This window comes from Rhineura floridana, chromosome 13, assembly GCF_030035675.1.
Source record: "Rhineura floridana isolate rRhiFlo1 chromosome 13, rRhiFlo1.hap2, whole genome shotgun sequence".
NCBI classification, from domain to species: Eukaryota; Metazoa; Chordata; class Lepidosauria; order Squamata; family Rhineuridae; genus Rhineura; species Rhineura floridana.
Window position 1 is genome coordinate 40,416,806 of NC_084492.1, and position 19,613 is coordinate 40,436,418.

At 44.8% G+C, this 19,613-nt stretch overlaps 1 long non-coding RNA gene across 4 annotated transcripts in view; it reads left to right on the plus strand.

Annotated features, from left to right (window-relative positions):
- Positions 1–19,613, plus strand: part of LOC133369254 (uncharacterized) — a 141,209-nt gene that overhangs the window by 83,560 nt on the left and 38,036 nt on the right. The window contains exon 4 of one of the 4 annotated variants that reach the window (XR_009758848.1): positions 17,357–17,614. The exons of 2 other annotated variants lie outside the window; for them this stretch is intronic. This is a non-coding gene — a long non-coding RNA (uncharacterized LOC133369254). The remainder of the gene's footprint in view (positions 1–17,356; positions 17,615–19,613) is intronic. One more of the 4 variants, XR_009758847.1, reaches the window with a different exon arrangement.

The following is a 19,613-nucleotide window of genomic DNA, read 5'->3' on the forward strand; positions in this document are numbered from 1 at the left end:
AAATAGTGTTTCTAGCCCAACACATGTTATTAGCCACTTTGGAGGAGGTTTTGCATGTGAGCTAGTCAAATTAAGTTGCATGAAGCAAGAATGTGGTCTGTGACTAGTAGCTAGGGATGGAAGGATCTGTCAGTTCCAGCTCTCTCCGTTTCTCATTTTTTCCAATCTTAAATTCAGTTCTCCACATTTCTGCAGCAATCTTTAAAAAAAAAGACCTCAGCATTTTTCTTCAGCATTTTAGTGTGAATTTCTCCTACTAAACACAACTTTGTGTGCAGTTTTGACTAATGTACACACTTTTGCAAGCAATATCATGCATTTCTGTATGTTATTTTCACCAATATATTCATTTTTATGCACATGTTTGCCTCATATATACATTTTTGTAAAGAGAACTTGGTTGGAGAGCTGCATTGCAAAATGCAGATAAGTGCGCATTTTGAAGCATGGCTGTGTCTCCGTTTTCATACTGTTTTGAAAAGTGAAAAATTTATGTATTCCACTTTCACGGTGAACCCTCCTCCCTACCAGTCCATGCCCTGTAAAGCAAATGATGGTTGCCTTGTGTGCCTCCTCCCTGGATGTATATCACTGTAAGAGCACTGATGATGATGATGATGATGATGGACTGCCTTCAAGTCGATCCCGACTGATGGCGACCCTGTGAATGGGGTTTTCATGGCAATTGGTATTCAGTGGGGGTTTCCCATTGCCTCCCTCTGAGGCTGAGAGGCAGTGACTGGCCCAAGGCCACCCAGTGAGCTTCATGGCTGTGTGGGGATTCGAACCCTGGTCTCCCAGGTCGTAGTCCAGCACTCTAACCACTAGGCCACACTGGCTCTCTATAAGAGCACAAGAACATTAAAAAAAGCCTGCTGGATCAACCCAATGGCCCATCTAGTCCAGCATCCTGTTCTCACAATGGCCAACCCATGGGAAGCAGGACCTGAGTGCAAGAGCTGTCTTCCCTCCTGCAGTTTCCTACAACTGGTATTTGGAAGCCTGTTGCCTCTGACTGAAGAGGCAGAGCATAAATATCATGGCTGTAGCCATTGATAGCCTTTTCCTCCATGAATCTGTCTCTTCTAAAGCCATCCAAGTTGGTGGGTATCCACTGCCTCCATAGCTAAACTATGTGTTGAGTGAAGAAATGCTTTCTGTTATCTGTCCTGAATCTTCCAGTATTCAGCTTCATTGGATGTCCATGACTTCTAGTTATGAGAGAGGGAGAAAAACCTTTCTCTATCCACTTTCTCCATGCCATAATTTTATACACTTCTATCATGTCGCCTCTGACTTGCCCTTTCTCTAAGCCAAAAAGCCCCAAATGCTGCAACCTTTCCTCATAGGGGAGTCGCTCCATCGCCTTGATCATTCTGGTCGCCATTTTCCAAACGTTTTCCAACTCTACAATATCTTTTTTGAGGTGAAGTGACCAGTACTGTTCACAGTGTTCCTTATAATAATAATAATAATAATAATTAGATTTATATCCCTCCCTTTGTCCCAGTAGGAGCCCAGGGCGGCAAACAAAAGCACTAAAATCACTCTGAAACATCACAGAAACAAACTTTAAAATATATTACAACAAACATCCTTAAAAACATTAAAACAAAACATCTTGAAAAACATTTATTTTAAAAAAGCTTTAAAAACATATTAAAAAGCAATTCTAACACAGACTCAGACTGGGATAAGGTCTCTACTTAAAAGACTTGTTGAAAGAGGAAGGTCTTCAGTAGGAGCCGAAAAGATAACAGAGATGGCGCCTGTCTAATATTTAAGGGGAGGGAATTCCAAAGGGCAGGTGCCACTACAGTAAAGGTCCGTTTCCTATGTTGTGCGGAATGGACCTCCTGATAACTTGGTATCTGCAGGAGGCCCTCATCTGCAGAGCACAGGGAGATACGGTCTGACAAATAACCTGGACCTAGGCCGTATAGAGCTTTATAGGTCAAAACCAGCACTTTGAATTGTGACCGGAAACAAACTGGCAGCCAGTGGAGCTGTCGTAACAAGGGGGTTGTATGGTCCCTGTAACCAGCCCCAGTTAGCACTCTGGCTGCAGCTCTTTGTACCAGTTTAAGTTTCCGAACAGTCTTCAAAGGCAGCCCCACGTAGAGCATGTTACAGTAATCTAAACGGGATGTAACTAAGGCATGCATCACTGTAGTCAAATCAGGCATCTCCAGGAACGGGCTCAGTGAGGTGACATGTTGGCAATACCCTGCCCCAGTCAGCAGTTATGCCACTGCATTTTGCACCAGCTGCGGCCTCTGGACCAACCTCAAGGGCAACCCCACATAGAGCGCATTACAGTAATCTAGCCTGGAACTTACCAGTGCATGGACAACAGTGGTCAGGCTATCCCAGTCCAGAAATGTCCGCAGCTGTCTTACCAGCCGAAGCTGGTAAAAGGCACTCCTAGCCGCTAAGGTCACCTGGGCCTCTAGGAACAAAGATGAATCCAGGAGCACCCCCAGACTACGGACACAGCACCTCCATCTTGCTAGGATTCAGACTCAGTTTATTGGCCCTCATCCAGCCCACCACCAAGTCCAGGCAGTGGTCCAGGGCTTGCACGGCTTCTCCCAGTTCAGATGTTACAGAGAAATAGAGCTGGGTATTGTCAGGGGGCTGAAAGACAATCACCCAATGCTATTCTCTGAAAATGACCCTGGAGATGGGATCAGAACCACTGTAAAACAGGGCCTCCGATACCCATCTTACCAAGTCAGCCCAGAAGAATACCACGGTCAATGGTATCAAAAGCTGCCAAGAGATCAAGTAAGAATAACAGGGTCGCGCTTCCCCTGTCCTTCTCCTGATAAAAGCCATCCATCAGGGCAACCAAGGCCGATTCAGTCCCATAACCAGGTCTGAACCCAGACTGGCATGGGTCAAAATGATCTGTTTCATCCAAGAGTATTTGCAGTTGCTGCGCCACAACCCTCTCAATCACCTTCCTTAAAAAGCGGGTATTTGCAACCGGGCAGTAGTTGTCACCAACCAGTGGGTCCAAGGTGAGCTTTTTTAGGAATGGTTAGATGCAGCTGGAACCACTCCCTCCTGCAACGATGCATTGACCACACCCTGGATCCACTCTTTCAAACTCGGCAAGTTTAATAAGCCAAGAAGAGCATGGGTTGAGAGGACATGTTGCTGGCAGCATCGTCGCAAACACCTTGTCCACATCATCAAGCCACATCAACTGAAACTGAAACTGAACCCAAGAAGTTGCAGCAGATGTTGCACTGGACACCTCACTGGGGACTACAGTAGATGGGGATGAGGCATCAAGACTGCTATGGAGGCGAGCAATTTTACCCTCAAAATTCCTTGCAAACAATTCACAGTGGGCCTCCAAAGGGTCTAAAACTCAATTTCCTGGAGTTGATGTGAACAGATCCCTGACAATATGGGACTGAAACAGCCTTGGTCGCCTTGGTAGATGATATGAGGAGGGCGTGGGATAGGGGCAAATGCACCTTCCTTGTCCTCCTTGATCTCTCAGCGGCTTTCGATACCATTGACCACGTTATCCTCCTGGACCGCCTGAAGAGGTTAGGCATGGGGGGCACTGTATTGCAGTGGTTCCATTCCTTCCACTCTGGTAGGTACCAAAGAGTGGCATTGGAGGATGAGGTCTTGGATCCTTGGCCTCTCACTTGTGGGGTGCCACAGGGTTCCATCCTCTCCCCGATGCTGTTCAACATCTATATAAAGCCGCTGGGGGCAATCATCAGGAGATTTGGGCTGCAATGTCATCAGTATGCGGATGACACGCAGCTCTATCTCTCATTTAAATTTTCAACGAGGTTGGCTGTAGGAACCCTGTCCAAGTGCCTGGAGTCGGTGAGTGGCTGGATGGGAAGGAATAAGCTGAAGCTGAACCCTGACAAAACTGAGGTACTGTTTGTGGGAGACAAGGGAAGGCTGGGGGATGTGGACCTGGTGCTCAATGGGGTATGATTGCCCCTGAAAGACCAGGTCCGCAGCCTGGGGGTCATTCTTGACTCCCAGCTGTCCATGGAGGCTCAAGTCTCGGCTGTGAGCCGGGTGGCGCTGTATCAACTCCATCTGATACGGAGGCTGCGCCCCTACCTTCCCAACCATCTGCTCCCACCGGTGGTACATGCCCTGGTCACCTCTCGCCTAGACTACTGTAATGCGCTCTACGTGGGGTTACCCTTGAAAACGGTCTGGAAGCTGCAACTGGTACAGAATGCGGCGGCTCATCTGATTAAAGGCAGCCGCCGGCAAGATCACATCACTCCAGTGCTGAAGGAGTTGCACTGGCTACCGGTTGTTTACCGGGCCCAATTCAAGGTGTTGGTTTTGACCTTTAAAACCCTACACGGTTTTAGCCCAGTCTATCTGAAGGAGCGCCTCCAGCATCATCAGGGATGCCGCTCAACAAGATCAGCCTCAGAAGACCTTCTCTCGATCCCACCGGTTAAAACAGCTAGACTGGTGAGGACTAGAGAGAGGGCTTTTTCAATAGTGGCCCCCACCCTGTGGAACTCTCTCCCAAATGATCTCCGCCATGCCCCTTCTATGATGAGCTTCCTCCAGGCCTTGAAGACCTGGCTCTTCATGCAGGCTTTTGGGGTGGGTTAGGTTTTTACTGTTATGGTTTTAAATTTTAACGTTTTAATGTATTGTTTTTTATCTTGTACGCCGCCCAGAGTGGCTGGACAACCAGCCAGATGGGCGACTAATAAATTTAATAAATAAATAAAAAAAATAAAAAAAGCTCCATTGGGTGGCTACTTGAGGATGCAATGGTGGCAGAGAAATGGGCCTTCTTTGCCACCCTCACTGCCACGGAGTAGGCATGGTTGTGTTTTACTTGTGCCTGATTAGCCTCACAGCACATCTTTTGCCACTTGGCTCTAGCTGTCATCCAGCCTGTTTCATTGCCCTTAGCTCACTGCTGTACCAGGGTGCAAACCAGGCTCCATAGGTGTCTGCTGTGTGGCAGGATATGCTGATGCAAGCCTGCCCCCTCAGCCTGTGCCAGCCTAGTGGCCTCCAGATGTTGTGGTCAGCACTACTCACTCAGCCCCAGCCAGCACAGCCATGGGAATCAGGGCATGCACATTTGAGGGCACCAGGGTTGGTGAAGGTCGCTGTACCTCATCTAGCAAGGAAGCAGCATGTAGAATTCTGATTCTGTGGCCAGACCAGGACTCTTCGCTAAAGCACGGAGTGTAAGACTGCATGCATTTTTTATGAAGGGCCCTCCACTGTGGTGCAACTTTCCATTCCTGCCATTCACCAGCCAGGGCAGCTGGACTTCAACAGCTGGGGGCAAAGCCCATTTGAAGCATGAAACTGTTTTTCCTGGAAATTTGGTAGGCTGAGCGGAGAGGGTTCTCTTTCAAGTCTCCCATACAATCTGCTTAGGCGAGGAAGCCCAGTGGCTGGTGTGAATGTTCATTAACTGTTCCTGAAATTACTAATGCTTCATATCGCTTTAATCCATTCCACTGTAATAGCTTTATTAGATTAAACAGCCTGTCAAAAGAGGCAAAAAGTCTTCCTTCAGAAAATGGAAGTCTTGTCCAAATGAAGAAAATAAAAAAGAACACAAACTCTGGCAAAAGAAATGCAAGAAGACAATAAGGGATGCTAAAAAAGAATTTGAGGAGCACATTGCTAAGAACATAAAAACCAACAACAAAAAATTCTATAAATACATTCAAAGCAGGAGACCATCTAGGGAGACGATTGGACCCTTGGATGATAAGGGAGTCAAAGGTGTACTAAAGAACGATAAGGAGATTGCAGAGAAGCTAAATGAATTCTTTGCATCTGTCTTCACAGTGGAAGATATAGGGCAGATCCCTGAACCTGAACTAACATTTGCAGGAAGGGATTCTGAGGAACTAAGACAAATAGTGGTAACGAGAGAGGAAGTTCTAAGCTTAATGGACAATATAAAAACTGACAAATCACCGGGCCCGGATGGCATCCACCCAAGAGTTCTCAAAGAACTCAAAGGTGAAATTGCTGATCTGCTAACTAAAATATGTAACTTGTCCCTCGGGTCCTCCTCCGTGCCTGAGGACTGGAAAGTGGCAAATGTAACGCCAATCTTCAAAAAGGGATCCAGAGGGGATCCCGGAAATTACAGGCCAGTTAGCTTAACTTCTGTCCCTGGAAAACTGGTAGAAAGTATGATTAAAGCTAGATTAACTAAGCACATAGAAGAACAAGCCTTGCTGAAGCAGAGCCAGCATGGCTTCTGCAAGGGAAAGTCCTGTCTCAGTAACCTATTAGAATACTTTGAGAGTGTCAACAAGCATATAGATAGAGGTGATCCAGTGGACATAGTGTACTTAGACTTTCAAAAAGCGTTTGACAAGGTACCTCACCAAAGGCTTCTGAGGAAGCTTAGCAGTCATGGAATAAGAGGAGAGGTCCTCTTGTGGATAAGGAATTGGTTAACAAGCAGAAAGCAGAGAGTAGGAATAAACGGACAGTTCTCCCAATGGAGGGCTGTAGAAAGTGGAGTCCCTCAAGGATCGGTATTGGGACCTGTACTTTTCAACTTGTTCATTAATGACCTAGAATTAGGAGTGAGCAGTGAAGTGGCCAAGTTTGCTGACGACACTAAATTGTTCAGGGTTGTTAAAACAAAAAGGGATTGCGAAGAGCTCCAAAAAGATCTCTCCAAACTGAGTGAATGGGCGGAAAAATGTCAAATGCAATTCAATATAAACAAGTGTAAAATTATGCATATTGGAGCAAAAAATCTTCATTTCACATATACGCTCATGGGGTCTGAACTGGTGGTGACCGACCAGGAGAGAGACCTCGGGGTTGTGGTGGACAGCACGATGAAAATGTCGACCCAGTGGGCGGCAGCTGTGAAAAAGGCAAATTCCATGCTAGGGATAATTAGGAAAGGTATTGAAAATAAAACAGCCGATATCATAATGCCGTTGTATAAATCTATGGTGCGGCCGCATTTGGAATACTGTGTACAGTTCTGGTCACCTCATCTCAGAAAGGATATTATAGAGTTGGAAAAGGTTCAGAAGAGGGCAACCAGAATGATCAAGGGGATGGAGCGACTCCCTTACGAGGAAAGGTTGCAGCATTTGGGGCTTTTTAGTTTAGAGAAAAGGCGGGTCAGAGGAGACATGATAGACGTGTATAAAATTATGCATGGCATTGAGAAAGTGGATAGAGAAAAGTTCTTCTCCCTCTCTCATAATACTAGAACTCGTGGACATTCAAAGAAGCTGAATGTTGGAAGATTCAGGACAGACAAAAGGAAGTACTTCTTTACTCAGCGCATAGTTAAACTATGGAATTTGCTCCCACAAGATGCAGTAATGGCCACCAGCTTGGATGGCTTTAAAAGAAGATTAGACGAATTCATGGAGGGCTATCAATGGCTACTAGCCATGATGGCTGTGCTGTGCCACCCTAGTCAGAGGCAGCATGCTTCTGAAAACCAGTTGCCGGAAGCCTCAGGAGGGGAGAGTGTTCTTGCACTCGGGTCCTGCTTGCGGGCTTCCCCCAGGCACCTGGTAGGCCACTGTGAGAACAGGATGCTGGACTAGATGGGCCACTGGCCTGATCCAGCAGGCTCTTCTTATGTTCTTATGTCAAGCAAGCAAGGAGCTGTGGGATTGTCTCGCTCCTTTCCAAAGAGCCAGCAAAGGCCAAATTCAAAATAGTCATCTCAAGCCAAGCCACCCTGTTGCTGCTCAGCTGCTTCTAGCCCCCGTCAACGATGGAGCTGCAGATAGAAAGTGGGGGGCCCTCTTGGTCCTTGCTAGAAAAACCCCTTTTAAGCAGCCTGCAGTCAGCCCCCAAGGCCACAAAAGCAGGACTGACAATCACAGTCAAAAGGTCTTTCTCCACAACATTTTTTGATGTGGTTATTGTATCGTGCCCTCTTCAGCGGCCCAAATAGAGAAACACAACAAAGTGTGTGTGTGTGTGTGTGTGTCTATGCCTGTGTGTGTAGTTTGTACTTTAAATAAGCCCTTGGTGGGCCAGGAGCCATCTTTTATCGAGTATCTCCCAGTGCGCTGAGTCTTAATGACAGAGATATTTTAACACAAATCTAATTAGCCATCTGAAGTATTTCATCAAGAGGTTGCTGATAACTGCACACACACACACACACACACACACTGGGCGGCCCTTCTGGCTTGTCGTAAAAACACAGTGGCTTCACAGCATCCTTAAAACCCTAGTCTGCTGCAGCCATTTGAATTTTGTTATTAGAGGCGGCTGGAAATCCTAATTCAATAAAGGGTAATGCATTTAAAAATGTTCCATGCTGAGTATGCATTAGGTAATACGGGCAACTTTGGAGGCAGAGAAAAAAGTCTATGAATATTCAGGGTTGCAAAGAAAATTGGAGCAGCTCTCAGTATCTTGAAGCACCTCCTCCTCCGTTTAAATATATATACAAGTGGCTTTAAAAGGGGATCAGGCAGGCTGACCAGCTGCTTTTCCTGCTTGTGCCTGCTCACTGGCCTCTGGTTGGTCACCTTGGGAGACAGAGCGCAGAACTCTTCTGACGTAGGGCTCAGAGGCTTCTTTTCTTTTTGGACCGTTTGGCAATGATGCAAGACAAGTGTTTGTTACCCCACCCCCTGCAGAAGATAAATAAATAATTGCAACTGGAGGTAATGAAAGTGTGCTTGATGAACACAACTCTAGCTCTTTCCACACTTCAGTGGGAGCCCCTGTTTGCTCCAGGAGAGAGAACTGGCCTCCGCTGGCCAGGGACTTTTTGCTGGCTACAGCCCTTGAAATACTCTCGTGTTCAGAATGATGTCCTTCCCTGACAAATACTGCCAAAGACTTCTCTTTGCTCTCCCTACATAGTACTGTCCAGTGTCAATCTGTTTTGTAGTTTTTTATACATTTCATTTGAAAAGCATTTATTGTATTGCATATTTCTACACAGTGCACTTTTCTTTCACCATGACCCCCAAGATAGAGACCAGAGGGGGGGCTGGGGTGCTCCTCCCCAGACAGTCTCGCATGCAATCACTGACCCAATCTAGATCTGTTTAGCTTTAGGAAGGTGGCTGAGGGTAGAGGCACACTCCCTGTTCTGCCGGTTCCAGTGCATCTCCGCTTCTCTCTTCTGAAAACAGGGGCACAGGACGCTAGTCAATTGTTATTATGTGCCTTCAAGTTGATTACGACTTATGGTGGCCCTATGAATCAGCAACCTCCAAGAGCATCTGTCATGAACCACCCTGTTCAGATCTTGTAAGTTCAGGTCTGTGGCTCCCTTTATGGAGTCAATCCATCTCTTGTTTGGCCTTCCTCTTTTTCTACTGCCTTCTCTTTTTCCCAGCATTATTGTCTTTTCTAGTGAATCAGGTCTTCTCATGATGTGTCCAAAGTATGATAACCTCAGTTTCATCATTTTAGCTTCTAATGGTAGTTCTGGTTTAATTTGTTCTAACACCCAATTATTTGTCTTTTTTGCGGTCCATGGTATGCGCAAAGCTCCTCCAACATCACATTTCAAATGATTTGATTTTTCTCTTATCTGCCTTTTTCACTGTCCAACTTTCACATCCATACATAGAGATCGGGGATACCATCATCTGAATGATCCTGACTTTGGTGTTCAGTGATACATCTTTGCATTTGAGGACCTTTTCTAGTTCTCTCACAGCTGCCCTGTGAGAGCTAGTCAAACCCTGTCCCTTTTTACTGTAAAGCCTGGTGGGAGCAGCTTGAATGCATTCTTTTAAAAAATTCAGCTTCAAAAAGATTTCACAACTGATTGACAGATCAACCGGTTCCCCCTCCAAGCATGGCCAATGGAAAAGCTTTTGGGTAGGTGATTAATGTGCTCACAGCCTAAGTCTTAGAATTATAGAACCGTAGAGTTGGAAGGGGCCTGCTAGGCCACTGAATCCAACCCTCTGCTCAATGCAGGCATCCAAATTAAAGCATACCCGAGACCATGCCATGGACACCCATTCACTGGCTGCTCAACTTCATGCCTGTGCCCTTGGCTGGCTAGGGGCCACTTTTTCTCTACCAGAGCTTGCTCCATTCCTGAACATGCACAGCACCTCCTGCTGGCGTTCCTCTCTCATAATCTTTGTAGATATGGCATTTTACCAAGTTATTTTAATTACAGGCAGCTGAATTTTTATAACTTGTTTTATACTTGTTACTTTAAGAACATAAGAAGAGCCTGCTGGATCAGGCCAGTGGCCCATCTAGTCCAGCATCCTGTTCTCACAGTGGCCAACCAGATGCCAGTTATGGGAAGCCTGAAAGCAGGACTGGAGTGCAAGAACACTCTCCTCTCCTGAGGCTTCCAGCAACTGGTTTTCAGAAGCACGCTGCCTCTGACAAGGGTGGCAGAGCACAGCCATCATGGCTAGTAGCCATTGATAGCCCTGTCCTCCATGAATTTGTCTAATCTTCTTTTAAAGCCATCCAAGCTGGTGGCCATCACTGCATCTTGTGGGAGCAAATTCCATAGTTTAACTATGCGCTGAGTAAAGAAGTACTTCCTTTTGTCTGTCCTGAATCTTCCAACATTCAGCTTCTTTGAATGTCCACGAGTTCTAGTATTATGAGAGAGGGAGAAGAACTTTTCTCTATCCACTTTCTCAATGCCATGCATAATGTTATACACTTCTATCATGTCTCCTCTGACCCGCCTTTTCTCTAAACTAAAAAGCTGTTGGCTTCTGTTGTTTGTGAACCAGCTTGATATTTCTTCTTGAAATGAGGGCAGTACATAAATTATTTTAATAACAAGAACAGAGTGGCATAGGTTCCAGAGCTGTGTGTCCTTTTTGTGGTATTCAAAGTGCCCTTTGTTAAATCCCTGGATCTCCTGAGTACTTTGGGCTTTGCAGAAACGATACCTTTTCTCACGTAGGGACCGAGGAAATTGCCTTACACCAAGTCATACTTGGCTCAGTATTGTCAACACTGACTGGCAGTGGCTCTCCAGGGCTTCAGACAAGAAGTCTCTCCCAGGCCTACCTGGAGATTGAACCTGGGACCTTCTACATGCAAAGCAGGTGCTCTGCCACCCTGAGCTATGGCCCTTCCCTAAGACACCCTCAGACACTCAGAAGTCCTTCTGCCTGCTGCTTATAGCCGAGGCTACTTGCAGTCTTTGTTTTCTTCCTACTGCAGTTTGGTCACAGAAGGCCAAGCCGTTCTTCCAGGCTTTTGTAGCATCTCAAGATGTACCATAAAAAGCCAGAACCTTTTCCGCAGATGTGCACGCGACACTACTAAACAGATATGTCTAACGTGGCACTGTGCTTAGCAGAGGCAATTGCTGAGTCAGTGTCGTCCCTGATGCTGAGCAATACACTCCCCACGTGGCACAGAAGTGAAGCTATTTGAAAGGTTGTGGTGGTGTTATTTTTTTTAACGTTATTGTCATTTTGAATATGGTAACTCAGGGGTGAGGGAACTTGCAGCCCTCTAGCTGTTGCTGGGCTTTTAACTCCTACCACCCTCTCCGACTATTTGCCAGGCTGCCTGAGCTGATGGGAGTTGGAGGCCACCCTTGGATGATAAGGGAGTCAAAGGTGTACTAAAGAATGATAAGGAGATTGCAGAGAAGCTAAATGAATTCTTTGCATCTGTCTTCACAGTGGTAGGGCAGATCCCTGAACCTGAACTAACATTTGCAGGAAGGGATTCTGAGGAACTGAGACAAATAGTGGTAACGAGAGAGGAAGTTCTAGGCTTAATGGACAATATAAAAACTGACAAATCACCAGGCCCGGGTGGCATCCACCCGAGAGTTCTCAAAGAACTCAAATGTGAAATCGCTCATCTGCTAACTAAAATATGTAACTTGTCCCTCGGGTCCTCCTCTGTGCCTGAGGACTGGAAAGTGGCAAATGTAACGCCAATCTTCAAAAAGGGATCCAGAGGGGATCCCGGAAATTACAGGCCAGTTAGCTTAACTTCTGTCCCTGGAAAACTGGTAGAAAGTATTATTAAAGCTAAATTAACTAAGCACATAGAAGAACAAGCCTTGCTGAAGCAGAGCCAGCATGGCTTCTGCAAGGGAAAGTCCTGTCTCAGTAACCTATTAGAATTCTTCGAGAGTGTCAACAAGCATATAGATAGAGGTGATCCAGTGGACATAGACTTTCAAAAAGCGTTTGACAAGGTATCTCACCAAAAACTTCTGAGGAAGCTTAGCAGTCATGGAATAAGAGGAGAGGTCCTCTTGTGGATAAGGAATTGGTTAAGAAGCAGAAAGCAGAGAGTAGGAATCAACGGACAGTTCTCCCAATGGAGGGCTGTAGAAAGTGGAGTCCCTCAAGGATCGGTATTGGGACCTGTACTTTTCAACTTGTTCATTAATGACCTGGAATTAGGAGTGAGCAGTGAAGTGGCCAAGTTTGCTGACGATACTAAATTGTTCAGGGTTGTTAAAACAAAAAGGGATTGCGAAGAGCTCCAAAAAGACCTCTCCAAACTGAGTGAATGGGCGGAAAAATGGCAAATGCAATTCAATATAAACAAGTGTAAAATTATGCATATTGGAGCAAAAAATCTGAATTTCACATATACGCTCATGGGGTCTGAACTGGCGGTGACCAACCAGGAGAGAGACCTCGGGGTTGTAGTGGACAGCACGATGAAAATGTCAACCCAGTGTGCTGCAGCTGTGAAAAAGGCTAATTCCATGCTAGTGATAATTAGGAAAGGTATTGAAAATAAAACAGCCGATACCATAATGCCGTTGTATAAATCTATGGTGCGGCCGCATTTGGAATACTGTGTACAGTTCTGGTCGCCTCATCTCAAAAAGGATATTATAGAGTTGGAAAAGGTTCAGAAGAGGGCAACCAGAATGATCAAGGGGATGGAGAGACTCCCTTACGAGGAAAGGTTGCAGCAGTTGGGGCTTTTTAGTTTAGAGAAAAGGCGGGTCAGAGGAGACATGATAGAAGTGTATAAAATTATGCATGGCATTGAGAAAGTGGATAGAGAAAAGTTCTTCTCCCTCTCTCATAATACTAGAACTCGTGGACATTGAAAGAAGCTGAATGTTGGCAGATTCAGGACAGACAAAAGGAAGTACTTCTTTACTCAGCTCATAGTTAAACTATGGAATTTGCTCCCACAAGATGCAGTGATGGCCACCAGCTTGGATGGCTTTAAAAGAAGATTAGACAAATTCATGGAGGACAGGGCTATCAATGGCTACTAGCCGTGATGGCTGTGCTGTGCCACCCTAGTGAGAGGCAGCATGCTTCTGAAAACCAGTTGCTGGAAGCGTCAGGAGGGGAGAGTGTTCTTGCACTCGGGTCCTGCTTGCGGGCTTCCCCCAGGCACCTGGTTGGCCACTGTGAGAACAGGATGCTGGACTAGATGGGCCACTGGCCTGATCCAGCAGGCTCTTCTTATGGTCTTATGTTCTTAACAACCAGTGGCAGCTGGTGGCACCATGTTAGTGGGGAAGTGGAACCTGCCCTGGGTTGCAGTCCAGACTTTCTAGGAGCTGTCCAAGGTGCTGATTCCAGGTTGTAGCCTGAACTTCCAAGGAGTTCTCCAAGGTGCTGAGCATGGAGCCACCAGCCATTACTACCAACAACATTTGGAAGGCCACAGATGTTCCTCATTCCTGTGGCCAAAACCTGGTGCTTCTGTGCTGTACCACTCAAGTGTTCCTTTACAAAGGAAAGGGTATAAGGCTGACCCCTCTACTCTGAAAGAATTCCTTTCTTCTTCATCACCTACTTCTTCAACTTGCAGGTCCTCTTCCACAGCTTTAGGTAACTCCATAGGAGATTATACCAAAGAAATTCCCAGCAGAATGTGCCCAGACAGAGCTCTTAGAACCTTCTCTAGCTGCTTCCGGGAAGGGTGACTTCGCTTGTGCCTGCTTTTGAGACGGGCTCCCGCCTCAAAAGAAGCTTATTCAGATATAAATCAGTCAGAACATTTTTTTTTGACTGATGAAATTTCTCCCGGGCAGGGAGAAACGTAGAGATCAACCTCAAAAGCCTGTTTTTGTTGGGAGGACTGGATTTCATTAATTTATGAGAAAAGGTCCAGCCAGCAATGCCGGACGGACTTCCGAACAAGCTCTATCTGATTAATGCGATACGTTTATCTTTTCTTCAAAGAGAAAACGGACTAACAGGCAAGCACCCTTCTTTCTATTATTTTTTTTACTTGGTTTAAATTGTTGCAGCAAAAAGAGATTTGTCAAATGAATCAGCTTTAAAGAACTTCTGGGTGAGCTATAACTCTTCTCTGTTATTCACGAAATTAACAGCTTTCTATTGCAAAAAGCTGTCCTGGAAGTGCATTCTAAAGATATAAACAGAAGAGGGATTTCTATTCCGAGGAACATTATATTGTCTGGGACTATTCTCTTTTTGGTCTATTTTATTTTGACGAATCTGCTTCTTCACGACGCCACTAACTGTTTTGATGCTGGGAACTAAATTTGTTTTGTATTCTTGAACATAGAGAGATAAGGCAGGCTGCTCTGTTTATACTGTGATGTCATCAAGCCTGGAATATTAACCCAATTGTTGCTGAAATAAGAAGTGGTTCTTCTTTATTTTTGTTTTGTTTTGTTTTCGTGGTTTTAAAAATGGCAATCAAGAAAGTGGCTGAGAATCTGGAAGTAATTATGTTTCAGAAAATAATGGATGAGATTGAGATAACGAAACAAACCCTGCGACAGGGCAGTAAGGAGCTGAAAATTGAACTGAGCAAAATGACGCAGGAGCTTAAAGAAATAGGGGATCCTGTGAGAGAGGAGAATGAGATCAGAGATGAGAAAAGAAAAAATAAAGGGAAGACGCAAGCCTTGGAGTTTGGAACAAATGTGGAATTGGAAAAAGATCTGGAGTTTATGGATATTAGAAATAAAATCTACTGTTTGGAATTTAACGTTATCTCTGAAGTAATTAATGAAGATATTAGAGATAAAGTTATCAATGGCTTGGATAATCTTCTGGACTGGAATGACGTGATGGAGCTTGATATAGAGAAAATCTATGGAATTAACTGCAGCCATGTGACAATGGAAAAACTCTCAAGAGATGAGCCAGTGCATTTTGTAAAAAAGAAGAACAGAGATATGACTTTACAACAATATTTCAGCAACTTATTCAGAATTGATGGCAAGAAAATATTTGGGATAGAGGAAATTCCCATCAGACTCTTATTATATGACTATGGCTATGACAGCAAGATTATTATGGAATACTGATAATGGAAGATTGGACACTGAAATTACTGGACTTAACAGGACTATTGAAGATGGAAGATGGAATTAATATGGATAATGGAATAATGGCTATTGAAATTATTGGACTTAACAGATTTTGATGAGATGGATTAATCGATATGTTTATTTGGATTATGGTTATGACAATAAGATTATTATTATTATTAACGAGATGGATTAATCCACATGTTTATTTGGAGAAAAATTGATACATATATTTCTTAAAGAATTGAAACCTCTCTTTGACTTTTTGTGGAAAGAATAAAGTAATGTTTATGAGATTTGATGATTAATTAAGATAACTACTGGAGGAAAGTGATTTTATAATATAATTTAAGAGACAGGATTGTTATATATTGTAGACCTATAACTGATTTGATCTGCGACAAATGGGAAGTCAACATTTTATTTTTTTGTTTAATCATTTTTGTTTTGTTTTGTTTTTTGTCTTTGAATGTTTTATGATTTTGTTTTGTATGTTTTATGAAAATTTGAATAAAAATTATTGTAAAAAAAAAAAGAACCTTCTCTAGCTCATCAGTGATAAAGTTTTGCACTTTTGAAAAGGATGTCTGTCTATCGCATGTGGCACTTGCTTGCAGTGCTGCGCTTAATTTCTTTCAAAAGTTTGGAGTCCCCCCTACCCCAAGAAATCAATAAATGCCTGTAATACCCAGAGCTGCAGTTATTTGGGCTTAGAAGTACTTGCGCTCAAAGTAAGAACAATTTTAAAAAACCCTAGCAAGTTTCCACACCTTTACAGAATACTTTCTGTCTACATTACATTGGGTTTTTAATATCATTTTGAATCCTCTTTTCTTATCCCAGAGCCAGTGTGGTGTAGTGGTTAAGGTGTTGGACTATGCCCTGGGAGACCAGGGTTTGAATCCCCAGACAGCCATGAAGCTCACTGGGTGACCTTGGGCCGGTCACTACCTCTCAGCCTCAGAGGAAGGCAATGGTAAACCACCTCCAAATACAGCTTACCATGAAAACACTCTTGACTTGAAGACAATCCATTTCATTTTTTTTCATTTCTTATCCCAGAGTGGACCCTTCATCACCAATGTATTTCATTGTTCTGATGTTCTTCCCTCCTCTTTCTTTGTCCTCCACGCCCACCACATATACAGATCGTCAGTGGTTTGTATTCTGGTAATGTGGAGAGTTTTCAGACAGGCAAAGAACTCAGCCTGGCTTTAGCCCATGATCTTTCTGAGCAGGTTTCCCAACATTAGGTTGCCCCCTGCTGCTTTGGTTCCATTGGTAGATAAAGCTGGATATAAAATAAGTTTTGGGACACCCCCCCCACTGGCATTATACACATGCAAACCCCTGGAACAAAATTGTTTCAGGGCAAGTTAGAATCCAGCAATAAACAGCTCAGAAGATGCTTTGGTGTGATGTTCTTATTTAAAAAGCAAGTAAGACATGGGAACATTAAATGATTCCTTTTGTTTTCTTGATGGGAAAATTGCTTCTGGGTTTCTGTTGATCGAAATGTGAGAGTGTGCTCTAAAAGGCGCCTGTAGCCTACACAGGATGCCAAGCAGAATCCTGTTAACGGATCCTGTTACCCAAATTCCCTGTTCTCACTTAGCCTCTTAGAGATACGGAATCTTTGCAGGTTCACTCAATATATAACCTTCTGGTTCAGAAAAGAGGCACAATCGTTGCTTGCATAGCTCCTGCAGCTCACTTCTGCAAAGGCCGGGGCTGTCCAGCAGCTGTGCTTGGGTAGCTGGAACCCTTTAATCCGAGTGCTCTGGTCTGGGGTGAAGCTGCCCTTCAAGCTCATTACATAGTGCTGAACTCAGGCTTCCCTTTGACCAAAGCCTTAGGTGACTGGCTGAGAGGCATTTTGAAGGCCCCGTGGCCCTCACATGGTTAGGGAGTGATTGCTCTTCACTTGACATTCTCCCAGGAGAGGCCACATTTGGTGGTGCCTGATTCCAGAGCCAATTTACACCATGTTTTCATTAGGAATGTAGAGTTGGGTTCACAATATTGCAAGACTAGAACCCAACCATGTCAGGAGGCGAAGGCCTTCACCGCCTGGGTAGCCTGAGAAACATTGAGCAAACTCCTCTTTTCTCTTTGTGTCTTTTTCAGGCACTTCTTGGTTGCCAGCTCGGTCTTCCGAATGGTGGGATCTCCAACTTACAGTATGTCTCTCTGGTTAAGAAGGCAGGCACTGCCATACGTGTGGATACACAGATTGGAGGGGGGTGCCAAGGGGAAGCAGCTGCCCACTAACCTCTGGACATCTTTCCTGTGGTGCCCACCCTCAGTCCGAATGCAATCAGAAGTGTCGCCATTTCCAACCCCAAGATGATTGGGAAGCAGGTTCAGGGGATTCCATCTGAGAGGGTAGGCTGTCTAGTCCTTGTTTGGAGAGGAAGAGCTCTAGGAGGGGTGGGGTGGGGGGCTTGAAGCTGCTTATCAACAGTGAGCCCCTCAGCAGCAGACTGAGCAGGGAGGGGGTCACCTGGTTGTGGTCTCCCCCACTGTGGGGAGATGTAGTTGTCTTTTCAGGGTCCCATTTTACCACAGTATTTATTCTAAATGATAGTAGGTATTTCTCAGTGTGCATCTGTACCTAGAGATCAGCATGTGCGCCCGCTCTGCAAGCCTGGGTCCTTTTTGGTGATGCCTAAGTGATGCCCACCGCCCTGCTGTCCCAATTCCCCTCCCTTCCCCACTTCCTGTTCCTGCTGTGACCTACCTGCCTGTCCGGCTTCCAAGACAAGCCGTTTATGACTCACATTACACCTCCCTGAGGAGCTACCTTTGTCCTTTCAATGCAGACTAAATGGAGCGATGGTTTCCCCACCACCTCCAGTCCAGTTTGGGTCTCAGTTCCTTATATTTCAGATTGGGCAGACACAGCTACATATGTTTTGCAACAAAAATGCTCCTGGTGGCAAAGCTGGACTATGACGCTTCTTTTGAAAATCCAACCAAGCTGAAACTCTGCAGCTGGGACTGAAGGAAAACACAAGATTGGGGGTGGGTGAGGGCATTTGGGAAGCTGAGCTCTTTGAAGCCTGTTTGGGCAGAGAGCTTTGGCAGAGCTCCCACACTTGGGCAAGATGCCTGAGGAGGCCGTGGACCCTTTGGCTTGGTTTTCATGTTTGCGTCTTTACTTTCTTTTTTACATGTGGTTTTTTTCCATTTTTTATTCTTTTAAATGTTGGTGGTCGTTTTTCCCCTGAAGCTTCTTGCATTATAGACACCCCTTAAAATATTAATCTATACCTCCCTGATTTTTCAGCCATAAGAATACTAACAGGTACCTCTTTACCCTGGCCTTCAATTCCTGAGATGAATATTTTTAGGACTCACCCTATTTTCTGTTATGTTGTTTAGGTTGCTTTTAACTGTCTTTAATTATGTGTTTAAAATTGTTGTAACCTGCCCTGGGACTGTTGGGTAAAGGGTGGGGGAAATGCAAATAATAAGAATAAATCAACACCAGGAGCTCCAAGTAGGCTCAGGCCAGCCCAGAGTGAATCTTCCGCCCATGATGTTGTTCAACTTCAGCCTATTACCTTTTTAAAAACTTTGCTTCATTTTCTTGTCTTGCTTTGCTCTACCCAGTAAACATTTTGTAGGAGACAGTTCAGATGGAGCAGATGGAAATTGCTTAATCCCTGTGCTGCAGCACCTTGCAGAGCTTGCACAGACATAGCCAGCGTGTCAAATGATGATTCACATGACGGAAAGACTGCAGAGCTATTTCTTAGGAGCATCAGAAGCAAAGGAACATTTCCCAGCCCTGCCTAATGAGGAATGGAAAATATGTTGATTTAACTCTAGAAAAATGTTCAGTACACATTTTTTTAAAAACAGACACACACACACCAAACTCTGTGCCATATCTAATTTCATTAGTAAGCTGTAAATGGCAAAACAATGAAGAGATAAAGTTTCAAAGGGCTGAGGACCCTCACATTTTCTGTAACATTAATCATATGCTTTTAATTTTCATATAGCATCACTTGGAAGTGTTCTGTCCTGCTTTTATGATTCTTAGGAGCTGGTTTAAAGTATTAAGACATAAGTGCTTCTCTTATCTCACTGAGTAAGTCTCTTGCTCTGCTCTGCAGCTGCAGCTCCAGGGGGAGGGAGGGAGGGAGGGACCCCTCTGGGAATGCTGGGATGCCAAAATGCCACCATCTCAGCTGACCCACCCAACCGCCTGAAATTTATGGCTTTAGTTAGGTCCAGCGCTGAGTGCCTTTCCCCCACTAAACCCCCATTTGAAGCCTTGGCCTCTTGCCTGCTGCCCCTCTAATGAGCCTTTTCTCTTCCACGTGCAGAAGGGGAAAGGGAAATGAATTGTCTCTACTGTGGTAATTAAGCTCCC